Source organism: Cydia strobilella, chromosome 11, assembly GCF_947568885.1.
Source record: "Cydia strobilella chromosome 11, ilCydStro3.1, whole genome shotgun sequence".
Classification (NCBI taxonomy): Eukaryota; Metazoa; Arthropoda; class Insecta; order Lepidoptera; family Tortricidae; genus Cydia; species Cydia strobilella.
The window spans coordinates 4,081,422-4,102,959 of record NC_086051.1 but is presented as its reverse complement, the minus strand read 5'-3'; the positions used below and the strand labels follow the sequence as shown (position 1 = coordinate 4,102,959).

The window sequence follows — 21,538 nt, the reverse complement described above, 5'->3', positions numbered from 1 at the left end:
TGATCTAAATGATCTAGCGTGCTTGTCATTTCGCGACCGCGCGATTGGCTGACGACCGGACGAAATTTGGAGCGGCTATGTAGATCATAAATTCGAATTTATGACCGGTTAATATTAATTTAAACTTTGACCCACATATTTTTTTGTTATAATTTATTTATTCATAACATTTGTTATGCTATCAATGTCATTTTATGACCTAATAAAACTAATGTTGAAGATAACTATTGTGGTGGTATTATGAAAATTTTATTTTCCCTCAAAATTATTGACCTAATTAAAATATGATTGATCTTATTTATTAACGAAATAAAAAAACTGTATAGGTTTTTGGGTATGAAAATAAAACTGACATCAAACGTCATAGACTACGTGCATTATGGAAGGGAAAGTAACGGGACTATCGGACGCGACCTTCCCACCCGGCCGCCTCGTGCCAACTGACAGATGAGCCAAGCTTAACCTCTGATAATAAGAGTAAACGGCGCAGCACTACAAGCAAGCGCCGCGCGCGAGCGGGACGCACGACGTATCTTCTTCGTGAAGTGCAAGATGGTTTTACAGTCACACACGGACCACATCCGAGTGAGGCGAGGGAAACGCACGCGCAGGCGCCCGTACGCGTTCGATTTACGAATTCGCAACTTTTTTCTTTTTTAAACGGCTCTCGAAAACTGCCGGTGTTTTTTATTGACGTTTATTTTGATGAACTGATTATTGTGATTTTTTGTGAGTGTTTTGTGTAAATATGGAGAACGAATCTTGCAGCTGAGTGGACACCGGTTTTTTTAAATTAAAAATCCAGGGATAATCGTGTACCTAGGCAGCTAATATTTCGAGATTTAAGGTAAGTGTCATAAACAGTCTTAAAGTATTTTGTTGAAGAAAAAAAACTGATAATTTGGTTGTAAACCTACTAGATACTAATATTACTACTGACTAATATAATATTTTTAATTTATATAAAGTATACTTTATAATAATTATACCTACATTAATACATTACATAACATATCTACACAGCATTATTTTGCTTAAGTGTCTAACTGCTGACCTGTAACAACTTTAAATGGACACTAGACACCGACAGTAAATCCTTTTATCGATTAAAGATAAAGATAAATATAGATTATCTTATCTTTATTACACGATTAGTACACGTGGGTCGTATCTGTATCAATATCTGAGATTGCACTTATCAGTACATCCTTATTGTTTTAAAGCTAAGGGCTACAGTAATAACTTAGGATATACTAACTTACCTATGCATTTCCTTTCTCTAATTTATTATTGTAAAATTGTGTCATGCACATTTTATTGTATGGTTAACTAGTTCGCGTCTTTCCTGTTGACATCGCAAAGTTAAAAGGATCTAAAGTTAATATAATATAGAAGATAAGCTGCAACTTTACAGGCGCGATATTTTTTTTCATTGCTTGATTTAAATAAGAAAACCCTGAATACCTGGGTCATTAACTGTTATTGTATTGTCCACAGAAGAAACCTTTTTTGTGTTTGATCCAAGTTTCATGTGATGTGGAGAAAAGAAAATTTAAAAAACAAATTTCATAATTGGACGCCATTTTGGGACGATCCAGTCCACAAATAACTGTCAATATAATTTGAACTTTTTGTCAAAACGAAAAATCATTGATTTAAATGGCAAATTTTTGAGGATAATTGACAGGCTTTGGTCCCTTATTGGCGCCGTATGCTGCGGAATGTCATATTCTTTAAAAAATGTTGCAGTTTTTATACAAAAGTGACGCTGTAAGCAGCGTTTAGGTTGCATTTTAACATTATAATTTAAATTTATTTATAGCCTTATATCAGAAATACATCTTTATACTATATCTATAGTTTTCCTTAATCTTTTTTTTTATACTACGTCGGTGGCAAACAAGCATACGGCCCGCCTGATGTTAAGCAGTCTCCGTAGCCTATGTACGCCTGCAACTCCAGAGGAGTTACATGCGCGTTGCCGACCCTAACACTCCTCTCCCTCGAGCTCTGGCAACCTTACTCACCGGCAGGAACACAGCACTATTAGTAGGCTCTAGTGTTATTTGGCTGCGGTTTTCTGTAAGGTGGAGGTACCTCCCCAGTTGGGCTCTGCTCTAGATCTGGAATGACATCCGCTGTCATGTGCCCTACCACACAAAGCGAGATGTCATTCACAGTGCCCATACCTCTCTTTTGGACGTAGTTTAAGGACATACCCGGGTCCGGGTCATCTACGCCGATTCTGTGTGCCTTTAGGCAAAGGCCTCCCCCAATCTTCTTTACTCTTTTTTATTTTGCACTAATCTGGTCCATGTCCTTCCAGCCATGGCTGTGATTTTATCGGACCATCTTTTAAATTGCCCACCTCTGTTTCTTTTATGTCCTACTCTAGGATGCCATAGTGCTACAATTTTTCTCCATTTATCTCCTCTAATAGTCCAGCATGTAGCAAGAATAACATATCACCAATATGAAGAAACACTTCAGGATTTTGCATCAAAATGCGGTTTTCATAGTAAATTATTATCTGTAAACCTTTTAATGCGCTATTGCTTTTTTACACATACGAGTATATGTACTTACATATGTAATAAATATTAAATAGGCGATACATTTGTGTTCTGTTTACAACAAAACATATTTCTAGACGCCTGGCCTACTCATATTTATCAACTTTTGATATAAACAACCTTGGTTTGACCGAAACTAATCGATCCATCATATTTAAACCTTATCCTTACTCTAAACTGTTGATAGACATTCATAAAATCCGCTGAACGAATGTTTGCTATTCATATGTAATTTTTTTTAATCCGAAGTCAGATCCGTGACCCGCCGTAGGTAATCAAATGCAATAAATATCATATGTGTTTGTGATCCCTCACATACGTCAAATATATCACACGCATGATTGATTATGCGTACGTATTTCCTAATCGAATTATGTATATATAGTATTACAAACTTATATTTGCGGTTTTCAAAACATGGTGGAGATGCTGGGATGAAGAAATGGTGCTTCTTATTTTTTGTTCGAACGCATATGTAATTTTGTGTCCGCGGAAGACCTTGGTGCTTCTTTAGGTCATTATAACGCAATGTATATTGACGCCAATTAATTTTGAGATTCAATTTGAGTTAATTAGTTTGTGGTTAAAAATGTCAGTCTGATATTTTTAATGACGCGAGACTAAAGATGTGCGTTATGAGTTTGTAGTTGTTTTTCTTGACTTGTTTTGATTAGGTTGTGGTTTTACTTTTATTATTTGTTTCGTACCTGATATTATAATAAGTTATCGAAGCCCCCAAGAATCATGTATCAGTTTTATTCGTTTTATGTCATTTGTACAAGAAAAACATATTTTCTAGCAATATATTAAACATGAATAGTCGACACTTTTTTTAAAGCAACTTTTTAAGCTGAAGATAAAACTAACTGATTATTAGCATAAACAGTCAATAATTAATAACATAATTATAATATACATTGTCTAAGATATAGCTTTTATGCCTGTAAGTATTTCCCAAGTTGTAATGAAAAGAGGCAAATATGCGTAGTTAATATTTTTTCATTTAAACTTTATATTTCTTGTTTATTAATTTACTTGCTTATCAATTTGTCTTTTAGCTAAACTCATAATTTCAATGTTTGAGACCTCTTAATCTATGCAGCTATTACGTTAAAACTTACAAGTGCACAAATGATCTCACTAACCCTTTTGATCCTGATATATCTTAACATCCGTGACAGCAACAATCAATACATCGATAATTAGCTTAATATACGCATTGTTAAATAACCGAAGGTTTTTCCGACAGCCTTTATTAACATACTTAATTTAACAGTCAATCACGTAGAACAATCTAATTAAAATGCTATGGTAATATCAAAGATAGATATAACTCCGTAATAGATGGATACAGTCTAAGGAAAAAACGTGCCTCGAAAATCACGAAAATTTGATTCTCGATCAGATGGCGCCACTAGTTTTGGCCTACTCTCGTATAGAGGGCGTTGACGGTTTCGTTTGTTATTTATAATTTTAACGCATATCAGTGAAAGAACATGGGTCAAAATCATATAAAAATAATTAATGCAAATAAAAAAATCATATATCCATATTTAAATACATTTTAACGTATTTTTATAAATCTTCATTTTTAGTTTTAAAGTATGTCGATAGATGGCAGTGAATTTACAGTGGTTACAAAATTTGCTATGACAGTACCGCTCTATCTTATTATATCCTCTTTGGTAATATTAAGGAATACCTACGACGCTACAATGAAGGACATTTAAAACGTCGTTTAACATTTACGACAAAATTGCGTATTTAGAGTGACGCCTAACATTTACACTGGTTTATAGTCCGCTAGCAAAATGTACGGCTTTAAACCCTGAGATATTGGGTTCAAACCTCAGGGTGCACACCAATAACAATTCGCACAACTTTTTAAAGGAAAAACTATGATTTCTAGAATGAACCATATTTTCCTAAAAGCTTCCTAGTTGTGGTGTTTATTTAATACGAAAGTTATGTACGAAATTTAATTTATAACACTTGATTTTCAAAAAAGAAAAATATTTATAAAACTCCCGTGAGACTCAAACATATTAAATTATTTTAAAACGGGTCACTCGCGTATTATTCGACTTAACCCATTATAGACTAGCGGTACCATATGGTACCATTAATTTACGACTTTTATTTTCGCGTGATTGGCCAAATTGCGACGCGTAAGATGGGCTCTTATTGGCGAAAGTTGTTCTAGGAGACATAACGCTGCCGATTGTTAACCTAAAACAGTACTTATTTACATCAGTTGCGTGTGATTGAATGTCAAAGAAGGTGCATCGCAAATTTCGCGGAAAAATGTTTACGCCGTTCCAGTAAGTTACAATATTTAGTTTACTAACAGATAAATAACGAATGTTATTGCAAAATTGTTTAATTTAGTAACATTGCTTTAGTTTAATTTATTTAACTAGTGCCGGTAGGTATAAATATTATAACTACCGCGTGTTAAAGTTACTGGTACCGTACGGGATCGCTAGGCGATTCCCGTGCGATTTTTTCAGCAACCTTTCGTTTTTTATCTGTTAAGTAGTTTTATTGTTTTTAGTAATACACGATAGTGATTTTACATTTTATAGAAAGATCAAAATGGAATATTATTTAGTAATCATATTTTATCGTTTTTTATAGTTTTGTCATATTTTGTACACTGCGTACACGAGGCATTGGCAATTTTAGAGGATAATGAGGACATTGAGGCTGAGGAAAAATTTTATATTGAACCTCCAGATCCCGCCATCGCTTCCGATGACGATTCATGCGAAGAAGATGCTGGTGCTTTAATAAATAATTTGAGCAGCAGACAACTCAACGCCATATGCGAAGTTGTATTCCGTCAGTCCTCACGACCGCGTCGATCATGCCGCAAAAAGAATACCGTATCTAGCCAAGAAGATGGAGAAGACAAGGGACTAAGAGGCCGCAGCAAGCTGCAAGTGCAGCTGGTCATTTGGACTTTTGTCGGTAAATAACACAAACGTATCTAACCAGATATCAAAACCTACCTCTTACTGGTGGACGTCTGCCAACGTCTAAATATTCCCGAACTGACAGCCGTTCAGTGACGCCATAAGGTACGATGGTCGAAACCACCTTCTCATTCCTTTTCAGAAGCGACGAAGATGTGCGTACGAGAACTGTCAGGCTCGGTCGAGATTGGAATGCTCGAAATGTTATGTAGGATTATGGGCTGCATGCAACTTTACTACCAATTTCATGTAAAGTACCTAAACTATTTTTTTGTAACGTCTCGGAAGCTCATTTATCAAATAAATATAGTAAAACATACGTACTGTATGTTATTAAGTTGCAACCGAAGAGACTGATGTATTAAATAAATAATTTAAACATATTTGTACTCTTATTAATTTCATAGTATTTCCAAATTTTTACCTCAGTACGTGCCTAGCGGTCCCATATGGTACCAGCGTTTTTTCTCAAAACCAAAGGTCTCACAAAAATTTTATTACTAAAACTTCGTTACATAAGGTCTAATAAAGAACATATTAAAAAATTACAAAAATTGGACACCTCAAAAAAACTCAGTCTATAATGGGTTAATAATACGTGAGTGACCTGTTATATAATAATTTAAGAAAAATATCGCGATGAAATCGGCAGAAATCTGCGAGTACAATAAAAATAGCCTTATTCTATTAGAGGTGTTAGTACGAGAACATTTATCTACTTATTTTATTTTTGGTTCACGATTAAAGTAGCTGCATTAGATTGACTTCGGACATTCTGACCACAGATTCATTGCTATTTCGTCCCAATTCTCACCAACGTACAAAAACTAATCACACACGCACAATATTAAGAGCACATTTCATAACTATTGCACCATCTATGTCAAATTGTGGTAATAATTTGTATCAGAATAGTGTTTATTGCAAAATTTCCTTACATTTGACCTTTTATTTTGCACACATTTACGGTAAACCGCAGGCCGTCATAATAGGTGGTTAGTGCAAGTTAGAGATGCAGGCGAAAGTAGTGCATCAAGCTATAGAAAAAAATAGTTGAACCTCGTTTTTTTTGGTATTTTATGACGAGGCAAGGTATAAAAATATCAAGTGCTAAAGTACTGTGTTGATGCTGAGTAAGGTTTTCAGAGATTCCGCGATTTTGAGTACCCTGCATTTGTTTTTAACCTGTCAACCCAGTAAGTTCTTGTTCACTTGAGTCAGAAATGTGCTTTTCAAAACGTCCATATTCTCTTAGGTATAAGTTATGGCATCCGTACGCTTGTATTTCACCATCTAAAAAAAAAAACAGCGACTTTTCGAATACTATGTAGATAGTATTTAAAAAAATAGCGACTATTCGGCATGTTTTTGGGACAAAGACATCCTCTTTTGACATAGTGGCCTAAGTTCGCTCTTTGTCAGGTTAAACGTTCGCTTCAAGCTTACACCTTAAGCCGTCCACACACTAGAAAGTTTCGAAACGAACGTTTTTACAATAGGGTGTGACCGTGGTCACAGTTTCACCGGTATTTATGGGCAATCATCCGATGACAACGGGCGTGTTGCCTGTTTACGTGTTTGTTACTTTGTCATTACCTTTGTGTCGGTTTATAGGTAGTGCATCGTTTTGTGTTGTATGCGGTGGTTCGGGTGTGATACTTTGAATCCGGATGTTATCGAATCCTAGCGAATAGAAATGTTTATCGTTCTTTGGCACTAAATATTTCTGTCTGTCAATAAGAGAGAGAGTATGGCTGTTTGATGTCAATCAATAACAAATAAATAGAAAGCATTCTATTTCGTTTTAGTAGTTTGCAAATATTTTGCTATTAGACACTGAAATAGATTTAACATACGAAAGAAAAAGTGACTAAGACCTCCAGTGCCCAGGGCTGGGATCGAACCAGCGTCTTCTGCATTCGTGGCAGTTAACCAAGGCACCAATGTTAAATGGCAACCAAAACATGGGCAAGGGCACCAGGTTAAAAAATCCTTAGAGTATCTTAGGTATAATTTACTTACGCTTAAGTAAATTTACGCTAATCACACAAATATGTGCTATGCCGGGTTCGAACCCAGGCAGTTAACAAATATAACGGCGTCGTAAAATACACTAGATTCTGTCTAATTAATAGTAACTGTTATCTTGCCGCCGTGATATATCACTAAAACATGTCCAAATAGAAATCAGATCGAAACGATATGGTGCTTAATAGTGCGGGTTGAAAAAGTCCTAAGAACCTTATGCCCGTATAGCGTTTAGGACTTTAAAATAAATCATAAGGCAATTGGGAAACGTACAGTCAATTTACTACTTCACTTTTATAAATTTATGTCAATCATTAGGCTAAAAAAAATGTCAAACTCCAGCAGATTAGGTATGTGTAATTAATATTCCTTTGACAGAAAGTACGGTATCAGAGTAACTGCGAAAGCGTAATAATTTGAAAGATATTTGCCATTTTTGATGTTAGTGCAATTTTTTTATATCACATATAGTAAATCAGTACCTTTACAGACCATCTGATGGTAAGCGTTTAAGTACTGTTGTCTATATAGGCATGCAATTGTAAAAGTGTCACATACTTTTTCAAAACCTGTATATTTCAATACAGAAGAACTGATAACATTTCACATTTCAAGCTTTGGAAGTATATTGAATAGACATGCAGAAAATAGTGTATTAGAGAATTTACTGGCCGTGCCCGTGGCTTTATTGAATGGGCTATCAGAACGTTAATTTACCTTAATCAAAGGGTACTGATACTAATTAGATTCGATTGCTATTTGATCAGCCAAGTAATTACTGGGTGCGAGTGAGTGCGTGTGTTCACAGTTCACAGTAAAACGCCAGTAAGACGTGTTAATATATAATTAGTACTGGCAGCTATAGTCATATTCAAGTTTTTGGTAAACTTAGAAGTCTACAGTACGCGTACGCGTTAGGGTTAAGTCATTTTGTATGGGATTGTGAGTTTCCAAAACTTACACTAGGGTTCAGGTGCATTGTGGAAGAAGATGTTCTCAGTTAAAATGAACCATGTAATTTATAACCAACTCGTCATAAGTCGTTACGGCTAATTATTATTCATATTTATATATATATTACGAATATTCATATTTTAGCATGATATTGTTATTTTATTTTTAATGTTAAATTGTAATTGTAAATTTTTAGCGTAACTACAACTAATGTAAAAATCTGTAACTTACCTATAGTGGAAGAGCGGTATTCTCTTAATACAAGTATTTACAATAGTTAAAAAGAAATACTAGCTCAATTACCGAAACATTGTATGCTACCAAATATTTTTTTTTATTGACAACATCCAATACGAAATGAACACACCTAGCTTATTTTTGGCGTAAATGTGTTAGTATAATAGTAGACAGAACATCATAATTATATAATTATATATCAGTTATTTCCTAGATTCGTATATTACTTGGAAATAAATTACTACTGAAATTCATATAATAAATTTATGACAATGATGAGCCGATTCTATAGTGTTTTTCAAATCGGTGACAGTCAATACTATTTTCCATTTTAATGTTATAAATTTTATGGAGATGACAGCTGTCAAAGTAACAATCTGGCTTACAATGCCGCACTGTTTTACTAGTTTCTACTACGATCAATTTTGTCTACGTCGCCTGGGATAGTTTTGTACTGACATTTCGGATTTATTGTTTTTTTTTTAATCACCACTTAAACCAAGGCCAGTCACTCCTGAATTCTCGACATTCCAGATACTGATGTGATAACAGCTTGACATACCTATATTAATGAGCTGTTTACAAAGTGAGCAAGGTTCTGTTTACAAAGTGTAGTCTATAATTGAATTGGTGTTTACAAAAATAGTTGAACTGTTGACCTTTCTCGGGACTTGTGAAGTAGTGATTTTCCGCACTTGCTTAAAATGCATTGTTGTTATTAAATAATAATTGTTTGCTTTAAACTGGAATCATAAAATACAAAATTATTTTTATTAATTTATCATCATTCTGAAAGATGCCTAGGTCACGTCTCTCTAAAGGATCACCACAACGTCCGGTCATGTGCTGCTTTCATCCTGCTGTCCAAAACTTGTTGAGGGCCTTTTAAATACATGAGTTTTATAATGTAGAGACGTTGAGCGCGTTGAAGTCTTTTACACGACACAATACCATGGTAGCCAAAGTATATCGTCGGCCTAAATCGCATACCTCGTAACTCCATTTTTTTTGAAAATCGTGTTTTGACACTTTTAGATAGTACTATTCTGAACGCATCTAACGGCAAAACTCTTAAATACCAAAAATAAACCGTTTACGTTTAAAAAGCAAAATAGAAAAACTCGCAACTCCCGACCGCCATTTTTGTAAAAGAAATACCTCGTATCTCCCCCCGCCGCCACTCCCATCAGTACAGTTTGCGATGGCGTTGTGACTGCTCGTCAGTTTTGCGTAAATATTTAAGAAGAAAACGGGTGCTGAATAACAGGTATGTGTATAAGGTTCTACGATTTTACGGATTGTTTATTCTTGATAGATATTTATCATATTTAAACACATTAGACTATTGAAAATGTCCTTTGGTTGCGTGCCATGGACATACGAGGTTTGCTTCGCCTGGATCTTTACTCATGAAGATTAGTTACGTGGTTTTCTGCTGGTAACTAGTTTCAAGAGCTGGCCTCTGGAGGCACCTTGTGGACACAAAAAAATCGCTTTTCAAGCCACGAAATCGGCTCATCGTGATGAGAACCGCTCATCATAAACCAGAAGCTTTGCCGCATAAAATGTGTGTGGATCAATGTGGCTCTAGAATCCTCATTTCGGGATCTGACTGAGATGCGTGCGAAGCGTAGGCTATAGAAGGATTTGATTTCAGAGAGAATCCCCGACCGGGAGGATACAACAGCCCCATCAGTTGTGGTCAGCTTCGTCAGGTGGCTTCTTCCAAGGGACTGGACAAAAACTTTTGACTCCCGATTGCTTGCTCAATGAAGCGTGTATTGGAGCACCGGAAGTCACGTCGTACTAGTTGCCGATCTTCTTGTTTAGAGCCCGTCGCTGTGAAGACTTCTTCCACCTTCCCTCCCTTCCTTCTTCTTCTGCAACTTGGCAGGTGGTCTTTCCCATCGTTCCATTATGAGCCTGAGGGTTTCCTCTGAAAGCTTCGACCTCCCGGCTTTACGCTGTACTTCGCAAGATCTCATACCTTCTTTCCTGAGGATTCCAACCACATTTTTGAGGGTCTGGTTTATGTCAACGGCATTTGTGCTTTCCACGGCAGCGAATCGGTTCTCCAGGTTCGACTGAAATGCTTTAGATCCTACCATGGTTTGGAGTAGCCTAGGTCGGAAGTCGGAGCCTGGACTTATCAAACGGACACGTTCGAGCTTATGGTTGTATTCAGAGAGCCTCTAACAAGTCAGTGATCACTACCGGTGTTGAACCTGTTGATCACTGAGACGTCTCTGAATATATATGCTTTTTGTGATCTCATTTTTTGTCATAGTATCTGGGCTCCATCACGTCCACTTCCATGTTCCTTTGGGGCTATTTCTTGAATAAATAAATAAATATTATAGGACAATCTTACACAGATTGACAAAGTCCCACGGTAAGCCCAAGGAGGCTTGTGTTATGGGTACTCAGACAACGATATATATAATATATAAATACTTAAATACATAGAAAACACCCATGACTCAGGAACAAATTTACTATCTATTCTGTGCTCATCACACAAATAAATGCCCTAGAATGGTTGAAGAACGAATTCATCAAGAAAAGCCCCTCTCTCGAGGAAGTTGACAAGCATTTGCCCCCTATGATTCTGGCTACCCAAACCATGGGATCCTACTACCGACTCGCTGCAATTCTGTACTCCCACTTTAACGTGGGAAGCCAGAGGAGGCTTTTCTGTTTTTAAGTTTAATAAATATTTTTAATTTGCAAGTTATTTTTTTTTAATCCACAATTACCTTGTTGAGATCAAAAGATTATCCTCTATTTTTACGGATTTTTATAGCAAAACTCTTAACTCCCGATTAGCTTTCTAGAAATTTTGAAGAAAAACTAGTAACTCCAAATTTTCCAGGTTCAGGTGATTTAAAAAAAATAGGTTTTAACAATCTGATGGCTAAATTTAATTTAACATTATCTAAAAAAAATACTAACTAAGTCTTCATGCAAAATTTTTGGTAATGAAGTTTTTTGTGCCTCCTGTAAAATTTGGTCAAATTGAGTTACGAGGTTTGCGATTTAGGCCGACGATATCAATCACTCTTAGAACAAATTAAATTATTTTCTATGAAAATATTTTAATATTTTATTTCAGTTTATGTCAATCACATTAACAATATAGTACAAATACTGATTTTCTCAGGGTTTTACATATATTATAAATAATATTTAGATATTGACGATACAAAAGTGATCAAATAGATCCTACTTAAATAAATTGATTTTTTCTTTATCTATGTTGCTGTACGATGTTTTTTCGCTTGTCTCGGAAAAAGTTTTCGGATTTTTTAATTATTTTTAAATAATTAATCAAATCAGGGGTTACTTTGCCGAAATCCATATTAAATAAAACAAAAATATTACTTACTAATGGGTTAGAACTGTTTGAAAAGCACGTTATTACTTCGCGGAAGAGCAAAATTACATTTTGGTTTAATTTCAATAGGTATATTTTTTAATACATTATTTTGCTTCTAGTTCAAAAGAACTACAATTGAAAACAGTGTCTACGCAATACATAGGTAGCTAGGTTATTCTTAAAACGCAATTGGCAAATCGTTCGCACATCGTTCAAACAACACTCATAGCAGTCCTCATACTCGGGACTTTGTGCGGGTGTTTACTATCGGGCGAGTACTTGTGCCAGCACTTAGGCAAGTACTTGTGTATACACAAAAGCTAGTACTTAAACCACATAAACGGATTACTAGCTTATGTAATTGATAATTAGTGTTTATTGCTTATTACAGTTACTGTAACTGTAAGTGAACTTTTGATTCGAAGTTATAGGAACTAGGTCAACTTACAAAATTTTATAACATTACAACTTTTAGTGACTTTGTAACTTAGTGACACACCACCTTATTCATTAAACTTTACGGGCCTGATTAGTTAAATTAAGTTTATCCCAATTTTACATATAAATAAGTCAATATGACAGATAAAGACAAATAATTCGTAGCTAATTCAGGCCAGTAACGCGTTTATGAATAACGCCATAAGTAATCACATTCTTAAATACTTTAGTTTAGTGAATAGTTATAGTGCTCATTTTGTTATAAATCCAACAAAATGCATGTTTGGTTAATTTAAATGCCATAAAACTAGAAGATAGTGACCCAGGCGACCGTAACCATGGCAACGAGGGACATTAAGAAGTTGATTCACCCACAAACTGATCTCACAGTAATATCAAAAATATTACTGTTAGTGCATCTTGCTCGTCAATCTCGTAATTATGTAATCAGAGTGCTATCTACATAAGATCAATTTGTAAAATTCAAACAGAACTTTTGGGGCATTCCAGAAGCGTCGGGTAAGTGACGCTATTTTATTTAACACTTCTGATAGAGCTAAGAAGCCAATATTTGCCATGATACTGTTTGATTTGATAAGTTTTCTTTAAATTCAACGGTACATTATTATATGTAGATTTCTATAGGTTATAAGGGTAGCTATCATACGCGTCACGTCCCCGACAAAGGACCTTTTAGTGGAATGCCTTTAAACGAGTAGGTAAAGAAAGCACAAGCCGAGTTTTGCAATTACGCGATGCCCGCGTTAAGTAACATCACATGCGCGTGAGTTTCCTAGAACGCTGCGCTAAATGTGCTCGGCCTATGCGCCAGTTTGTTATTAAAATAACTACGTGAATTAAATAAATGAAAGCAATTTATTGCGGAAAACAGAAGGCCTACAAATGAAAATCAAAATTTCGTTATCTGCCTCTTTATCACTCTTGCATATTCGAGCAAATAACTTAAATTCGTGTTTCGTGATAGGCCCTCAGACTTCGTAAGCAATTAAGAAATTAGATAATCAACAAAATCAATAAAAATATTTTTTGTATAATATTCTTATCCACTTTATCCATGCAGTTTTCCATTTTCATATAATGCTAGCTTAGCCAGGGTCTGAACCCACCACCTTTGATTTAAAAGCACACTTGAACATCTTTACTACAGCAGCTCATTTTTAGGGTCCCGTACCCAAAGGTTAAAAACGGGACCCTACTACCTACTAAGACTCCACTGCCCAACCTGTCCGTATGTCTGTCACCAGGCTGTACCTCATGAACCGTTTTAGGTAGACAGTTGAAATTTTCACATATGATGTATTTCTGTTGCCGCTATAACAAGAAATACCAAAAAAGTACGGAACCCTCGACGGGCGAGTCCCACTCGCACTTGTCCGGTTTTTATAACCTACGTCTGCGAATGAACAACCAACCAGACAACTCATTTGGAGACATACCTAATTTTTCTGATACACATTCAGAGCACAAGTAATTGATAAACAATCTTCTAATAATCAATAATATTTATCTTACCAATTACCTCTTAACTGTGGCTCTAGTGAATAAGGGTACAAGCAAGGTTCAGAACCGGTTTTTTCTTTATACAAAAAATACCGGTATTATTACGTTCTTTTTCGTTCTTTCGTAATGAGACAATCGAATAAATACGAAGTTGTTACCTAAATACATGATTTAGTCCTACGTAAAGAGCATAAAATATTAAAAAATATTGGGCTATTTCGGGTTTTACAAAAAAACCGGTTCCGAGCCTTGGGTACAAGGTGTAAAAGGGTGTAAGTATCACGTAACACTTATGCCCTTTTACACCCAAGCTGCGCAAGACTTGTACCCTTTTTCACTAGTTCTACACTGCTGCACTTAGAATATATTATAATAAGAGCAGTAACTGATTGTGAAATGTCATTCAATTGTATACTTTGTATGTTCTACAATAGGCTTGATGACAAATTTTCATTAATGTTATCAATCGATCAGGTTTGTATTTAGGATCAAATGTCTATATGGGAAGCAATACAAAAGTCAGAAATGATAGTCAAAGTCTGGCAGTCGTACTTCACTCGCTAAACGCTTCTAACTAAACGATAAGTGAACGTGACGTCAAGGTCACTGAGAGCCCATCTCGAATGTATGGAAAATAAGTAAAATTGCGATTTTGTAGGTGAAATATTGCGTTTATGTATATAGTTGCCATACAATCTTTTTTCTGATAAAATGTAAGGAACTGAATGGTATCCTTACTTTTTTTCCTTTTTGGCAATTAAAGAAAACTTAATTTTTTTAACTTTCAGGTCCTGTATTTTTGTATTATTTGCATATATTATTTTAATATCCACATTATTGTGATAAATTGCTCATTTGCCATCTATTTCCAACATGTGTCATCATCCCTATCTAAAGAGATGTAACAGGTATGTTTAATACGATAAGTTTAGTCGTAAAATATAGTTATCATAAAACCACGTGTCTTAATTAAATATGTGGGTTTATGACAAAAACTATAACGGAGACAGTAAAAGTAAAACTAGTGTTTTACAGCAGTCATTTTGAATTTTATTTCAATCAATTTCTAGTTAGAGGTTCGTAAAATGCCGAAGATGCATTCGAATGCTTAATCAGAAAATATATATTTTACTGCCTACGTGAAAGTACTTTATAATTATTCCTTCGGAGATTGTTTTTAGGGTTCCGTACCCAAAGGGTAAAAACGGGACCCTATTACTAAGACTCCGCTGTCCGTCTGTCTGTCTGTCTGTATGTCACCAAGCTGTATCTCATGAACCGTGATAACTAAACAGTTGAAATTTTCACAGATGATGTATTTCTGTTGCCGCTATAACAACAAATACCCTCGGTGCGCGAGTCTGACTAGCACTTGGCCGGTTTTTTCTTATAGAAATGTTTACATTGTGCGTTTCTTTTTGTGTTTCTTATTAAAATGTTATCAACGATTTCGAGTGAGAAGATGCAATAAAATAGAAAGGAAACAATCACGATTTCTAAGCAAAATACTGAAATTGTTAATTTCTTTGATGTTTACTATTCATATAAGCTCTTAGGAATCAATTAAAATATAATTATAATAGTTATTTGTATTACAAGGGAGTACAGTTGTTGTTTAACCTCTCGTGCTTATATTGATACCCGCGCGAGCAAGTGAAAGATTTTATAATACTACATCATACATTTTATAGTTTGAAAGGCACTCCAATGTATCCAGTTTGTATAATGTATACAGGCACGTGTAGACAGTAGACACACGTTACAAAAACACACACCAAAAAACCGGCCAAGTGCGAGTCGGACTCGCGCACCGAGGGTTCCGTACTTTTTAGTATTTGTTGTTATACCGCTATCAGATGCTTGATGTATTTGTTGCCGCCAACATAAATACATCATCTGTGAAAATTTATTTATAGCTATGACGGTTCATGAGATACAGCCTGGTGACAGACAGACAGACGGACTGACGGACAGCGGAGTCTTAGTAATAGGGTCCCGTTTTTACCCTTTGGGTACGGAACCCTAAAAAGAGGACCTCTTAACTTTCAAAGATAAATTTAGCAGATCACCGGTGACATCACCCCCATGTCACAACAGTGACATCACAAATTATCATTAAAACCTCGTGAACAAGGCCCAACGTCCACTGGTTTCTATCTAATCCACCGAAGTCGTAAAAATATGAAATAAACTATAATATGTCATTTTATGTCGATTAGTCGATACGCTCTGTAGTTTATATTTTACGTCAATTCGTTTTATTAAGGATATTAAACGACCTATGATTTTTATGGATTTTATTATCTATGGATAAGGTGGTTTTAATATATGGCCGAAGGTTCTCGCCGTAATACGCCGATATGTTGTTATGGGTATTATATACGCGGCGTATTAAACGCTGGGGGGTGACTTTTATCGTTCAGGGGGCCTACTGGGAATCACTTTCGACGTGTTGCCTGTTGCCTCCCTGTCACACTTACGTACGAATTTACGAGTGCGACAGAGAGGCAACACGTCGAACGTGGTTTGCGGTAGGCCAGGGCAGTAACTGTGTCTAAGGTCTGTAGGTATAACAGCAATTAACATTATCAGTGGAATTTATGTCATTGCAATATGGTTAAAGAATTGTTACTTAAGAGGATACACCGCGGCCGCGCGAAATCACCTTTTCATACAAACGTAGTCCTCATTTTCCTCTCTGCATATTAACATTTTTTTAAATATTTTGACTCAGTTTGTTGTATATCAACCACAGCTATGCCCCTATGTGTTTTTTCGAATCTTTAGTTATTATATTTTTGGTGCTTTTTTTATGAACTGTTTTTCACTTTTAATTTTTACACAAATAAAAAAATCTAAAAAAGTCAAACATAGGCATAGCTATAGTTTATATACATAAAAATATGTTAAAACATTTTCCATAATGCCAATATCCAGAGAGGAAAACGAGAACTACGTTTGTATGGAGAAGCCGCAGTGAATCCTCTTAACAGTGTGGATGGGTAATTGTGTAATAAACAGGAACATGCAAACGATACCGCGAAGCTTATAAAGAAAGGAAAAGTGCGATTGTTGCGAACATTTAGTTTAATAGACCATCTTAATATTATCCTGTTGTTATAAAAATGACAGGTTATGTTAATAATTATATACTTATGTGTAACAAAACATTAAAAACCGGACATTTTTATTGATTATTTAACTAATTTAATTCGATCTTCTAATGCTTTAGACCAGGAAGCTGAATGCCATGCTGACCGCCGACGCCCATTAGATGGGCATGGCACCAAAAGAAGAAGAACTGATTTAATATTAAAAATATATTTTTGGTGGTCATATTCAATACAGGAAATTCCGGTATTATGGGTCATTTCAATACCATCGGCCGATATTGAGCGCCCTAGATTAGGCGATAGTACAGTCAGCTACAGAGAGAGGGTCGTCCCATGCAATATTAATTTTATACAATCGTGATATAATAGAGAGCTTTTCAGACGAGTACCGGGTTTAAGCAACGAAGCTTGCTCAGTACGCAAGGTAGAAGTTGTAATACACAGATTATAGTCGACGAGTAGAAAAACAAATGGAGGGCCATCACTGCAGCCAACTGTAGGTACATATTCTGCGACTAGCGTTTGCTCTGCACATCATCAACCTATTAATGACAATCTCATTACCAATGGAAGTAATTCATCCCGATATTGATTTATTAGCAAGTGATTATATTAATTATGTGATTTTCATTTCAGGTACGTTAACAGTCCAATGGAAATTACAACTATTAAATGGCGACATATACAAGCAAGCTATATAAAGTAAGTACCTAACCATTTCCATAAAATGCTATCTTTATCTAAGTCAATTTACGATGACCTAGCTCTGGGCTGGCTCATTCCTTAGGGCAAAGAATTGGCATCGCCATTCAGCGTGAGAATGTAGCCAGCTTTATGGGCACCTTTTCGCAGGGGACATATCTGGGGAACTTAATATAGGTGGGAATAACTTATTTAATTTGATTAGCTTTCGTTTATATCGTTTATAGTTAATTTTATAATATTTTGTATAATTTAGAAATACTTTATTTTGCAAATAGGTCCAATAATAAAACAGATCAAAGCATAGAAAACTAATTCTACGTTTAGAGTTAATTCAAACTCAATCATTATAAATTTGAAAAAAAAAACCACAGCCAGCAATTACGAACCACTAATAAGCCAATTAAAAAATTAAAGCGATCTTCTAATGCTTTATTCACAAAACCTACGCATCTCGAACTTCACTCCCAGTATAACTTGACCCACAGATTAGTAAAAATGATTTAAAACATATACTGGTCAGGTTAGCGATATGCCGCTCCAGTTTGAAACTTGAGCTTGGCGAGTAATATGACGTGTGACGCATCGTGACGCACCGTGACAGTCAGCTGTCAGACTGTGACGCGACCCGGATCATAACATGGGTGAGGATCGTGCGTTTTGTAAATGTAATTAAAGAATTTGGAGCGATCCCCACACGCTGAGAGAGCAGGCGTGTGTGCATTATGCGGTTCGGTGCGAAGAATCTCTAGGTTTTTTTATAGGTTTTTTTTGGTAGGTTGATACACAGTGCGTTTCCATCTCATAGGAGGTATATTAAAAGATTAGGACCGTTTATTTAGTTAATTTTAACATGAGAATTTAACAAACTGGTGCGACTTTCAATCCGGAGGTCGCGGTTTAAACCTCGGCTCGTATTCATATGAAAATATGACGTTTGACACTCCCCCATTTTGTTCTCTTCAAGGTGCAAAGTTAGCTTAGGCGGACTCTAGCTGCCAAATGCCGACTCAATCATTTTAGTGACAAAAACAAAATAAAAACATATTCAATAACAGCAATTGTTACAATATAACTCCTATTGTATCAGCTCATCAAGACCATAAACAAGGTGCTTTTTTAACCTGTCATTCTGACGCAAGCTCGGACATGACAATGTCAAATCGTCTGCCAGGACAGACATGTTAATTTGAGCGGTTGAAGCATTTAGATTTTTAGAGTTCTCTGTCATTTAATAAGTACCACTAAATACATTTATCTGACAAGTAAACTGTTTACGGTCGCGTAAATAGTAGATGTGAATTTTCACACAAACTTAACACGATGGAACAAAATTTTGACACTTACCGAGAAGAAAAATCGTCATTTAATTAATCAATGTGAATGAATAAGAACTTAATAATCATAACTTTTCCTTAAACACATTCACAAACACCGCTATTTCTATAAATAACTTCTTTTAAAGATGACTTCATATTCATAGCGTGATTATTTTTAGAGAACCTGCTTAAGGCGCTTAATCTCTAAGCGCCACTTGCACCATCCTACTAACCGGTTAAGCGGTTAAACCGTTAACCCAGTGTCAAATTGTACTGGTAACCATGGTAACTCGAGGTTCAACCGGTTAACCCCGGGTTAGTGCAAGTAGCGCTAATATAACTAGGCAGATATATCGCGAAATAACTATATGACATTGGAGTTTTGAATGATTCACGGTTAGTTTCACTAGACTACACAAATAATACAAAAGGTAATCACGGTCTATATCCCGGTCAATATAAGTCTATATGACATTGACTACCAAATTTACCCATAAAAAGTTAAATCGAGTTTACTCTGAACAATAATTGATAGGTACATTAAAAATAAATCATTCGATAATTACTTGAGACTCGCACTTGACCGTTTTACATTAACTAAATAAATTAAACGAGACATCAACACACATACACACACACACATATACATATTGCGTAACCAATTTGTAGCAATCACATAAGCAACTCTTAATAACTTTGCCGTTTTGCAATTATGCACCCTATTCTTAAGTACCTAAGGTTAGATTAGCGATGGATGGTAAAACGTAGTATGTTTTTTGTAATAAAATTTGTGATTGATGTCAAATGACAACATTTGAAGTCCCAGCATTTATTTTAATTAACTTACACAAATATTTATAATTTAGTTTTTAAAAAGCATTGCTCAGACCAAGGGGGAAACACAATCTGAAGTGAGGCAATAAAGGGATTTTATTATATAAAATAAAATTTATACATAATATCATGTTCTTAAATATTTATTAGCTATAAATTACTTCCTTGAATATGAATTGACTCATAAATAATAAACAAACATACTTTTACTACAACTTTGCGATAAAAGTAAATCTTTACATAGTACTAACCCGGATTTGACCCCATCATACCGCACTATGTCATACAACTGCTGCCATCCTGTCGGCAGGAAGTCATATCGTAGACTCGCTTGCGCATATATCACGGCTATGTTAACTAGCATATCTTCGCCATCTCGTATGTAATGAAATATCTTGGAAACTGGATATAGGTATCTAATCTACGCTTTTCTGGTTTAGTAGAAAGTTCAATGAACTTTTTCTTTCTCGTTGCCAAGGTAACTGTGACATTCCCAGAAAAATAAAATATAACTCTTTTGTTTATATGGAAATGTAGGCAAGGCAATGCAATTGCAAATATTTGTACCGCTATGCAATTAAAAAAAATGTTAAGTAGTCCATTTAATCCTATATACTCATGTCATTTTCAGCAACTCATAATAAGTAAAATTGAATCACAAAACTGTCTGTAAGTATATAAAGCGAACTGCAAAATTGCATGGACATAAAAAAAACCATTTATTCTGGCGAATAAACCCTATTTTACATTAATTCTGTCAAGCTGCAAGACAGTTTTGTTGGGAGAGGGGACTCTCTTAAAACACAAATGGATAGTCTTAGCTAATTAGTTGCCTGGTTAATTATTAAGTAACATAGCCTACATAGGTACTTCTTATTGCTTACGGTGGTAATTTTAACTTAATTTTGTTTAAACTGTTGTGAGACATACTAACATTAAATCATTTTACGGTTCAGACTAAACAAGTGAGTCTAAACCGTAAAATGATTTAATGTTAATTTTGTTTAATAGAAACATTTTCATTTTAAACTTAAACGTCCTAAATGATTTACATTCCCATACATACATACATACATTTATATAATGAGTGGAATTCATTCATTCAGTGGCCATACACTTTTGCAGCTGTGTGTAAATTAGGTAGGTAATCAATGTAATCATATATTGTTATATTAATTTCACTGCACAATATTAATATGTTACAGCTAAAAGTCACGTAATGATTAATTTCCACTCAGCAACAAGAAACTCCTTGTTTTAGTGACGCATCAATATTCTTACATTGTGTCTTAGCAATGCAGTCATAACATGGTCGTAAAGAAAAGCTGCGAAATGTCACTTTCTTGTAAACATCATAAAATGGCTGTCAAGAAAGCTTCCGTGAAACTTACTTAGTTGAATGCTTTCCACACATTTACAAAATATCCCGTTTTGAGTTTGAGCTGGAGTATAGTATAAATTTTACCCT

General features: G+C 35.2%; 1 protein-coding gene across 1 annotated transcript in view; it reads left to right on the top strand.

Moving 5' to 3' along the window:
* The first annotated feature begins 285 nt into the window (after positions 1-285).
* LOC134745392 (protein embryonic gonad-like) overlaps positions 286-21,538 on the top strand; it is a 145,519-nt gene continuing 124,266 nt past the window's right edge. Inside the window, exon 1 of the mRNA XM_063679431.1 lies at positions 286-847. The gene's annotated coding sequence lies outside the window, so the exon portion shown is untranslated. The remainder of the gene's footprint in view (positions 848-21,538) is intronic.